Below are 10,613 nucleotides of genomic sequence, written 5' to 3'. Positions count from 1 at the left end.
TTGAAAATATACTGATTGAGTCGGTTTAACTATTGATTTAAGCCTGTTTTAGTTTGTATGGGAATTCTGTGCACACTTGTGACACGTAGTACAATTTTAAGCGGTATACGCACTTCGGAAGTAACCGGTCAAGAAAAAAATCAAATGGGCAGCAGCGGCAGCGCAAGCAAGTCAGAGAGGGTGAAGAAAAGCCCCAAGAAATCGCTCTCTCTCCTTTGTTCTGCTGTTCGTAAAGCTGTTTCTTGACCCCTTTCCTTCCGATCTCCATACTAGCCTTTACTTTCAAACACACTTGTGACACGTGCTTTTCACATTTTTGTTTACATAATTTACTGTATCTTTTAACTGGCGTTACCAATTTAGTTGAAACTTTTGGAGCGTTTAAAGCGATATTATATGAATCGATTGCTTAAAAAAGTTTGGCTTTATCATTCATAGTTTTGAAAATATTTATCATTAAACTTGTCATTAAACTTTAAAAATCGATTTTCTCGAATAGTACTAAATCACAGAGATACTCTGTAACTAAATGGTCGTTGTCACAAGATAGCACACAACAGACGATTTTGTAAATAAGCCTTGCCGTATTTCGAAATGTTTTGCGTTTCTTTTACCTTTAATAAGTATAAACTTAAAAAAAAACGATTACATTATTTTTTAAAAGTTTCATTGTTACAGTTTATTTCTGTGATTTTTGGATGTTCTTGAAAATGATAAAAAGATTTCGAATTTCGAATTTGGAAATTTGTTTGATCCGGAAAAGTTTTCTGGGTTTTTTTTTCGAATAATAATATTTGTAAATGTTTTTAATTAATTGTTTTTTTTTTTAGGAGCAGCTGTGGCTGAATGGTTACAGTGTTTGCTTTGTAAGCGAATGGTTCTGGGTTCGATTCCCATCTGCTCCCATCGAGAAAGTTAAGGACATAGAAATACTTGAAATGCTGAATATAAACGAAAAAACAAAGTCGCCGAAGGCGGGGTTCGAACCCCCGTCCTTTGGATTGGTAAGCAAAAATGCTAACCACTAGGCCATGGCGACTTGGTGAGCCTAGACTGGAATTAGGAATACTGTTACAACCAACCCGCAACGCCTTTCGAGGTGTATCCTAGGGTTCCACCTCTCCTACTAACATTGAGTCCAAAACCTCCCTACAAACATCTATACCACTAAGGTGACGTAGGGGTCCTTGCGCACTTTAGATACGTGTTTATTAACGATCCTTCCCATTCCTGAGGATAGCTTGGACCCGGCCTGGACCCCCTTATGCCCTGGGCTGTATTACACACTCATCAAAAGATGAAGACATGGTATCTCCCGTGTTGGATTATTGTTCCGGATGAGGGTCTAACACAACCAGACCAAACAGAGGGATAAGCGTTGTGGAGCCTTCCGGTGGTGGGGCGTCCTCCAAATGCTAATGCTAATGCTAATGTTTTTAATTAATTGTTTTTTCTATTGACAAGACACAGATAACGATAATCAAGAGTGTTAACTCATTAAAGTATGTTTATGGAACGTTTTAAATAAATCGTTATCTGGCTGGCTGTATCTCCTACAGACATTAAGAATTTGTTTTAGGTTTTGCTGAATTGGGTCCTAAAGCCCTTTGTAAATGTTTATGTACAACGCTAAAGAAACGACTAAAAACCATTTCTGATCACTATTCATCACCATTTAAATGCAAAAAAAATCGACAAGACAACAATTTTTCAATGGATTAACCGACGACACGACAAGACACTCGGTGAAAAATCCCAATCAAAAAGTGGTTCCTCCGTGAATTCCGTGAAATCCCCGTGATTCAGCAAAGTCACGGTAACTTTGAGGGACCCCTCGGTTTTCGTCGAAATAAATGTTTCTCGCAGCACTGCTTGTTGATAAATATTTACAATCGATGGAAACAGCTGTTTTGTGTTTTGATTGTTTTTATTTTTTTCGATTACGTTCCTGGTTTTTTTTTTCCTTCGGAGAAACCGCCTGAAAAGTCCTCGGGTCAATCGGCCGAAAAGAATGAAAAGAGACCAGCGACCGCCGCTGCTGCTTCCGGCTGGGATGAAAAGAAAGCCGCTCTGGAGAAGAGGCAGCGCACTCCAGATTTCTTACACTTCAAACGATCCGTTACCTGCGCCCAAGTTTTGAAAAATTTTGGCCTACATCTCCTCTTCGGCGATGGTTCGGGACAGGTTATGAAAATTATTCGATAAGTTCCTATTCCTTCGGTCCGGGAGCTTCTAGTCCTGCTTATTCTCTGTCTTCCTCTTTTGTTAGCTCATATTGGCCGAGTAATGCCCGATCAGTAGTTTAAAGAAAAAAAAACCCCGAGAGCGAGAGAAGTGCTGGTTTGCGAAAGTAATTCGCTGTCAGCTGAAGAAGGGAAGCTTAGAACTTCCAAGAGGACGGTCAACAGGATCAAGAAGGTGACGCCAAGCTAAGTAATTTGTATGTAGTTCAACGATGAATAGCATCAGCCGGAAAAGATGCAGGTGTTGCCGCGGCCATCCGTTCCACAGACTTCAGAACGACGGAAAAGATGGCCGCAACGCCGGAGACATGACGGGTTACGAGGGCGATGCGGTCCATCAAGCGTATCGGAGCAGTCACCGTTAACGAGAAGACCCGAGAGATGCTGGAGCAGCCAAAGCTCGTCAATTTTTTTCAAGATGGCGATACTATCGCCGAAGAAGCGCCTCCAGCCCGGTCCGGCCAAGGCCAAATCGACTACCACGACCAAAGCGTCCCATCCGCTGGCGTCGGCCAAGGCAGAGTTCGGTAGCGCCAATAGTGCCGGGAATTTGGACTGTGAAATGAAAACCGACGTCGAACGCTTTTCCGCACAGGAAGAGGAAAATCAACCCGATTAGGACGGCGAGGAGATCCAGTTGAACATGGTGCTGGTACCAACTTGTCTACATGGAGGAAAAGCCAGTACAAACAAGAATGAAATGAAATGAAATTTACGAACCATGTGGAGGTGGACCGGATACGGTACCTGCTGGTACAGTCTGGACGAGGAGTCGGAACGTTCGGCCGAGAAAAAGGTTGTCGGCGGGAGAACTTCGGTTTGCGACGAATTTGTACAAGAGCGCCGAGAGCCTCTTTCACCAGGTTGCGGCACATTCCGCAAAGCTACCAGGACAATGAAACATCCACAAGGCGGTTCCGAACCTGAACAGCCACCTGTTTGTACGGGCGATGGAGAATGTGGCGGAGTATTCGATTAGTGCCGATCGTGAGGAGGACCAACGTGACGGGCAGGTCGTAAACTGCTCGTGTTGGAGGGGATTGTGGAGAATTCATGTACCTTTATTATTGCATAACAATATGAAGGAGTTACCCAACTTTAAATTTATTATCATTGAAATAGTTATATTTTTTATATTTAAGTTTTCACCCCCTAACCCAAATACAGTTCTGACTTTTGAACCGATCATTACTGCGCCGCTCCTTACCCTCCAGCAGGTAACCATTTACAGGGCCACTCTGTCCAGGTCAGGAAACGAAGACGACCCGCGTTGAACTGCTTCTCCAGGGCGGAATACATCTTGGCGTACTTCTTGAGCAGATCTTGCTGCGCTTCTTGGCCAACACATTCACCTCGCTTGTCTTCAGGTCACGCTTCTTGCCCAGCGACGTCAGGTAGTAGTTCTTGTACCACTGGCGGAACGGGGCCACATCGAACATTACCGTCGTCCAGACAGAGCGCACGAAACTTCCTGTTTTCACCTCGGGTTCGCACAAAGTGGATACGGCTGCCATCAATCTTGGCGGCGTAGTGTCCCAACTGGTACTTCCTCTTCTAGCGGATGGCGGCCTTCTTGCCACCGGTTGTCCGCTACTTGTGATAGCTATCGCGGCTGATACAATCAAGTGGAAAGACAAAATTATATTATTAACATGATTGTTTCTGAAATCTCTCAGAATCGATTCCTCTCCCCACCAGCTGAATCAACAGAACTTCACCAGTTCGAACTTGGATGCTTCAGAGCCACATCGGTTGATCAGCACAAATCTTCTCGTACTCTCAGCTCACAATGGCCATCCGTCCGACCCCGTCCAATATCGTGCGTTCACTTATCCCACCACTCGTTTCCACACTCGTTCTAGAGTCGGAAATAAATCCGCCAACTGCCCCACTACGCGGCGTCGTATCAACAGCGGCGTCCATCGTCAAGATGACCAGTGGTGGGTACACTATCGTAGGTTGGCCAACGGTACCGGACGTGGCCCTGCTACAGACGAAAAGCCGCGGGAAGTCAAGCTCTTCCCAGATCAGCAACCGGTCGCCGGAGAAGGCTTTTGTTTATTTTGCCAAAATGACATTTCTCGCCATCACCAAGCCAGTGCAGCCAAATTCAAGATTTTTTTAGAAATTTGTTTGACGTTTCCAGTTTGGCATTTCGAGTTCCCGAGGAACTGGAGGGGTAAGCCGATTTGGTACCCACTTTTTGGAGCCGAGTGGCTTGTCGTGTCGTCGGATTAACTATGGACCCCTTGGAACAAGCTGTCAAGTAGGATTATTTCTGTCAAGGAGGGCCGCGAAGTTAATTTTTTTTAAATTGATTTAAAAATCAATTTTTAATCCTTTGTGGTCGTACAAAGGGTCATTGTTTTCAGAAAAATAAGCTTTATCGTTGTGAACAATAATATCACATTTTTAGGATTAAGTTTAGGACCCAATTGAATGCTCAACTGGAATATTATTATTCACAACGATAAAGCTGTTTTTCTGAGTACCGTAATCTGGGGTGAATCGGGACTACAGTCTGAATAGGGACAGCAGTTTTTAGAGCACTTAAAGCTTTTAAATTTGGAAATGGATGTACACATTTTGTTGGCCTGAGTCTGTTCTAACCGAAACCAACCAGAAAAATCAAAATATTGTGCTCCTACATGGTTAAAACTGCTGTCCCAATTCGCCCCATGTGTCCCGATTGACCCCAGTTTACGGTACAAGGGACTGCTTTACGACCACAAAGGATTTAAAATGGATTTTAATCGATTTTAATTTTTTTTTCATTAATTTTTTTTAATTTGACGGAAAGCATTCTACTTGACAACTTGTTCCAAGGGGACCATAGATGATCCATCGATAAAATGTTGTCTTCAATTTATTTTTTTGCATTAGAACGAAAAAAAAGTGATTAGAAATTGTTTTCAATTTCAATAGGGCTTTAGGACCCTATTGGGGACCTTATTGTGCAACCCAGTCACGAAATATTCTAGCAGAGCTGGTTCTACCAGAATATTACTAGAATGATGGAAAATTTCTGCTAGAATGCTTTAAGAAGTTTATACTGAAAGCCAGACCATGGTAATTTTAAGAACATTTGCTAAAAATGCTGCTTATTAAATTAACTGTGGCTTTTTGGTAAAAGTAAACGCAAATATGGTAAAATGTACCATACTTCTGCAAAATTACATGGAAGCAACTACAAAATCATTATCATTCTCTCGGTATTGGAGGGTTAAAATTACCATACCGCTCTCGACATAGTAAAACTGACTGCGTTAATCAGTCAATCCAATCACAGAATGTTTTTAACAAAAATACGTCGGTGCGTGTTCTCAATTTAACCCTACGATATGGTAGCAACTACCATGGTTGGGTCACAGGTTGGGTTTTCAGCACTGACGAACTGACGTGCCACCCCGAATCCAAACTTGACCACACTTTCCTATCTTCCTTATCACTCACCCTCAGCGATCAGCGATTGTCAAACAGACGATTTGACAGATGCGCAGCTGCACTTGCTGAGAAACTTTCAGGAACAACAAATGAAAATGGGGGAAAACATATTGAAGCCTAAAAACTTTTGCGAATTCTGAACTAAAGGATGAATATTTTGCAAATATTGCATTATTTAATGTGAAATGAGGCAAGAAATTGCGTTAAACATCCAAATTAGGCCATTTTTTAGACTTTTCGTAACATTTCCATCCCAACTCTTATCCGCCATTTTGAAATGTTTTTCCAGATTTCTTCACAGCAAGGAAACAGCTGATGTGAGAAAATTTCAAACTCGAATTCTGACAATCGCCGAAGAAGAGAATAGTAGAAAGAAAAAGAAACAGTGTGCGGTCAAAAATGATCGATAAATTTGTTCCTGGTGGCACGTCAGTTCGTCAGTGTTTCCAGTGTAAGAATATCCAGCTCTGTTAAACCTACTACCCAGTAAGAAATACGGGGCCGATCGGGTCTGATCGTAAGAACGACGATCAGACCTACAGGGGCCGACGCGGGTCTGATTTTGAGACACGCATCAGACCCGAATCAAGGTATTTTGCACCCGAAACGTCAACCTGTCAAGGTTGTTCGAACATCGCAAGAGGCCTACGTGCGTGGCCGATGTAAGAACGACGTAAGGGTGAAAAATCGGACGCGCATCAACCCCTTTTTTGTGCTCTTCTTCTTCTTTTTCTGTCATCTGTCATTGGGTTTGTTTTGATTAAAACAGTTATTTTCAGGTTTTAATTCATTTATTTTGCTGCTCCGCATCACCAACTTAGGCACGATTTCCCGAAAAAAAAAAACGGTGTACACATAAAGAATGCTCTGGACGAGGGGAACTGGCTTCGGTTGAATTGGAGTTGGACGCGTTCGTCCAGCGGCCGTTCCAAGGGCACTTGCATCGCGACAGAAGTCCGTCAATCCTGTTCCGTGGTGCGTCGTACCGAAGGTATCTGCAAGGAGGTGGCCTTCCGGCGTGACAGTTTCGGATTGCAGCTGAGGGGAGGGTGAGTTCCTCGAATGTTCCATTTGCTCTTGATCTGGACGAGCGTCCCACTCGTCGCTCCGAAGGAACTTGTGAGCTGTCGTCGTTCCAAGGTCGCTGGTAATGCCATGGTCGTCCTGCGTACCTGTTCCGGACTATATCGGCCTGTTAAAAGAGAGGAAAAATAACGGGAATTGGAGAGTTAGAAAGCGGGTAATTGACCGGAATCGTGTTGAACAATGGTGGCAGTGTATCAGGAACGTGGACCGGTTTCAGAGATTCTTCCGGGATACTCACAATCGTATATGTGATTGTCATCGGCTTCCATCAGGATCCAGGATCGGAGTTGTCCAATTGTTGCCATGCGCGTTCCGATCCTAATCCAAACAGCGACGTGACGAGGGAACTTGCAGGGTAATGATTGTCCATCGAGCATATTTCGTCCAGCGTCGTTTCCAGAGCACTTGCAGGTTGGCGACCACCCGGCAAGTTTGTCCTTTCCGAGGGAACCTTGAGGTCGTCACTGCCGTACCAAGTGGCATTTCCGAATAGCAACTAGAGCAAAGTTCTAGGAACATCTTCGGGGAATCTTGGGGAAAGAACTTCGAGGGACACGGTTCCGGAGATTCTTCCGGGCTTTGTTCGTACCTCCAGTTGGGATCCTTGTTCATGAGCTCAATCGAGTGCATCTGAACGGCCCGCAGACACACGACCACTGTCGATCTTGCCAGCATCCGATCCGGAATCGCCCTTTTTGTCGTCATCTGGTCCAACGAGGTTGCGCACACGTCAAGTGACTAGCTCGATTCCTCCGCAGCTTCTACCAAATCTTCCCAAGCTGCTCAGGTTCGCTGACTTTTTGCTCCACCACCTTTGATGATGACATCCACTACCCTGCGGTTGACTTCCCTGCACACTGTTTCCGGAAGGATTTCGCACTAGCTTAAGCTTCTAGAACAGCGATTCTCAACGGGGGTACCGGGCCTACTTGATTTACATGGTAGGGGGTACCAGCCTAGAAGAAGGTTGAGAATCGCTGTTCTAGAACATCGATCCTGGCCGCGGCCTGCTTGTCTTCCATCTCTTTTCGCTGGTACTCCTCGCGAAGGAACTTGAGACGTTCCTTGGCCTTGGCGTCCAGTCCACGACCTCCGACGCCGGCGTGGCCATTCTATTGCGAGGGAGATGGCGGTTGACTGACTGGAACCGGTGAGGGACGCCCTTGGAACAGACCGGAGCATGACCGCTTTGCAATTGAGCAGCTTGCTGAGCCGGTGAACTGCATCTCTGAAAATATGGAAAAAATCAATTTTAAAATGAAATTTTATCACATTTGGTTTTTTTTTCTTACTAAGTACTTTAGAACAGCCAAGTCGTGCATCGAGAGTGTCTGGCCGGCGGCAGAAGTTGAAGCTGGCCGGTGTAAAGGTTCTTCAAATGGTCGGAGTCATCTAGGTAGGACTGCTGGCGATGAAGAGATGGTGGTGGATGGGGCTGGATTTCCCATCGTCGTTCCAAATGATGTCTCCATGTTCTGGTGTCCATTGGCAACTTCAGCGCGTTCCGGAATCGAGTCTTTTTCAACTTTTTCGGGTTTATTTCTGGCGTTTAGTCCGGGTGCACGGTAGAGTGCACTTGTATCAACCGGAACCGGCGAGTTCAAGTTAGAGTGATTGCGCTGTCCATGTGCTTCTCATCATCTTCGACTAACATAGATGTCCGCCGTCACGGAATCATCTTCCGCAGCTACACTGTAATGACGCCGCGACGTTCGGCGATCACCGGAATCACCAAGCTGGTCAGCATTCACGAGGTGGTATGCGACCAACGGTTCCGGATTCTGGATCGCATTGTTACCCACCCGCCGGGTCGGTTCTGTCGACGTGCCATTGTTTAGAGAGTCGCGTTTCATAGAATGGCCCTTTTGGCGGTTATCTAGGGCTTCCTCGGCTCGGCAGGAAGGTATCAGTCGTTTAGCAGATTGGCCAAAACATGTCGTCGCCTCTGCGCTTCTCTCTGACATTGAGAAGTCCGGAAACCTGCCTCCCAATGGCGGAATCTTTGGCTTGGCCCTGGTTGTGCTCGTGCTGTTGTGCAGTGAACTGGTAGTAGCCAATTTGGACGTCTCAGGCGACGAAATTTTGGCGATTAATGTGGTTACGATGGCCACTCTGTTCCACTCCAGCTGTGGTTTATGTTGGCACTGGCATTTCTGCCACGGATTCTTCTCGCGAAAGGCCAGGTCGTGGATCGCTAAAAAAAAGTTAAAATTATTCTAATATCACTCTGAGTTTTAAAGATTCCTTACCCTCTGCTGTGTCGACGTACCAAACTGACGGGTTACTGTTGAATTGGAAGTAAAGAAGCATGCCATGAAGAAGAACTCTTGCACAGATTCATTACTATTCTAACTATCGTACAATAAACACACTACTAAAGCGTACTCTCGATAGGTTATGGGCCTATCACTTTGAAAAGTTTAAAAATGTCAAACGGTTCCAGAAGTCGCGCGGATGGCGCAGTAGCTGGAAGCTCCAACACGGGATCCGGCGTTCCGGGCCTCGAAAGGCTGGTGGGACGCGCGAATTGGAGAACGTGGAAGCTGGCGACGAAGACCTATCTTCAGCTGGAAAAGCTCTGGGGCGCAGTGAAGCCGAAGCGGAAGACGGACGGAACGTTCGAGGCGGTTGAGGAGGAAACGGATCTTCGGGCGAGGCTCAAGATCATCACTCTAATCGATCCGTCGCTGTACGTCCACATCGAGAACGAAGAATCTGCGCGGACAGCCTGGGACAGTCTGGAGAACGCGTTCGAAGAAAAGGGCCTGGTCCAACAGGTCGGCCTTCTCCACAAGCTTCTCCGTTTGACCCTGGAAGCGTGCAGCTCGATGGAGGATTACGTGAATCAGGTGATTTCTGCCACGAACCAGCTCAGGAACGCGGATTTCAACATCCCGGATCTGTGGGTCGGAATGCTCCTGCTCGCGGGACTTCCGAAGGATTTCAAGCCCATGATCATGGCGTTGCAGAGTTCCGGCGTGGCCATCACCGGAGATTTCATAAAAAAACTTCTCCAGGAGGAGGAAGGTTTCTATGGCAACGAGCAAAACAGTCCGGCCTTCGCAACCACCAAACAACCTGGTCGCCACGGTAAGCAAAAGCAGCAGCAGCCTACTTCGTCCAAAGGTCCCAAGTGCAGGAAGTGTCAAAAGTTTGGCCACATCGCTAAGGACTGCAAAGACAACAAGGAGCAGAAGAAAGGTGGCAGCACGTTTTGCACCGTGCTTTCGACGTTCGATTTGGGCGACGCCGATGACTGGATCTTCGACTCGGCCGCGTACGCTCACATGACGGCCAACAGGAGCATGCTGGACAACTTGGACAACGGATGCGGTAAGGTCATGGCAGCGAACGGTGAACTGATGGACATCGTCGCTACCGGTACTGCCGAAATTTGGCCGAAGTGTTCCGGCGGCAAGGACAGCGTGACGGTCAGTGAAGTGCAGTTGATTCCGTCGATTGCGGCGAACCTTCTCTCCGTGAGCAAGATTGTGGAGAAGGGTTACACGGTGAACTTCACGAACCGAGGCTGTGAGGTGTTCAACTCCGACGGCGACCTGGTGGCAACTGGGAGCCACATCAACAACCAGTTCAAGCTGGAAAAGGTGTGCGGCTCGAAGGTTGCGATGGCGTGCGGTGCTGCTCAAGGCATGGACCTGTGGCACAAGCGCCTGGGTCACCTCGGTGCGGACAACATCCGCAAACTCGCGAACGGTGCAGCAGATGGAATCCAGATCAACGCAAAAGCTACGAAGGATTGTCGGATCTGTCCGATGGGCAAGCAGGCGCGGTTACCATTCGGGAAGAACGGATCACGAGCTTCGGAACTGCTTCAGTTGG

The 10,613-nt window shown here is 46.5% G+C and overlaps 1 pseudogene; it reads right to left on the bottom strand.

The window, feature by feature from the left end:
- Positions 1-3,405: 3,405 nt before the first annotated feature.
- Positions 3,406-7,478, bottom strand: LOC119766018 (annotated as a pseudogene).
- Positions 7,479-10,613: the final 3,135 nt, after the last annotated feature.

The sequence above is a fragment of the Culex quinquefasciatus genome, chromosome 2 (genome assembly GCF_015732765.1).
Source record: "Culex quinquefasciatus strain JHB chromosome 2, VPISU_Cqui_1.0_pri_paternal, whole genome shotgun sequence".
NCBI lineage: Eukaryota > Metazoa > Arthropoda > Insecta > Diptera > Culicidae > Culex > Culex quinquefasciatus.
Note: the sequence above shows the minus strand (reverse complement) of the source record. Positions and strands in the feature narration are given on the sequence as shown.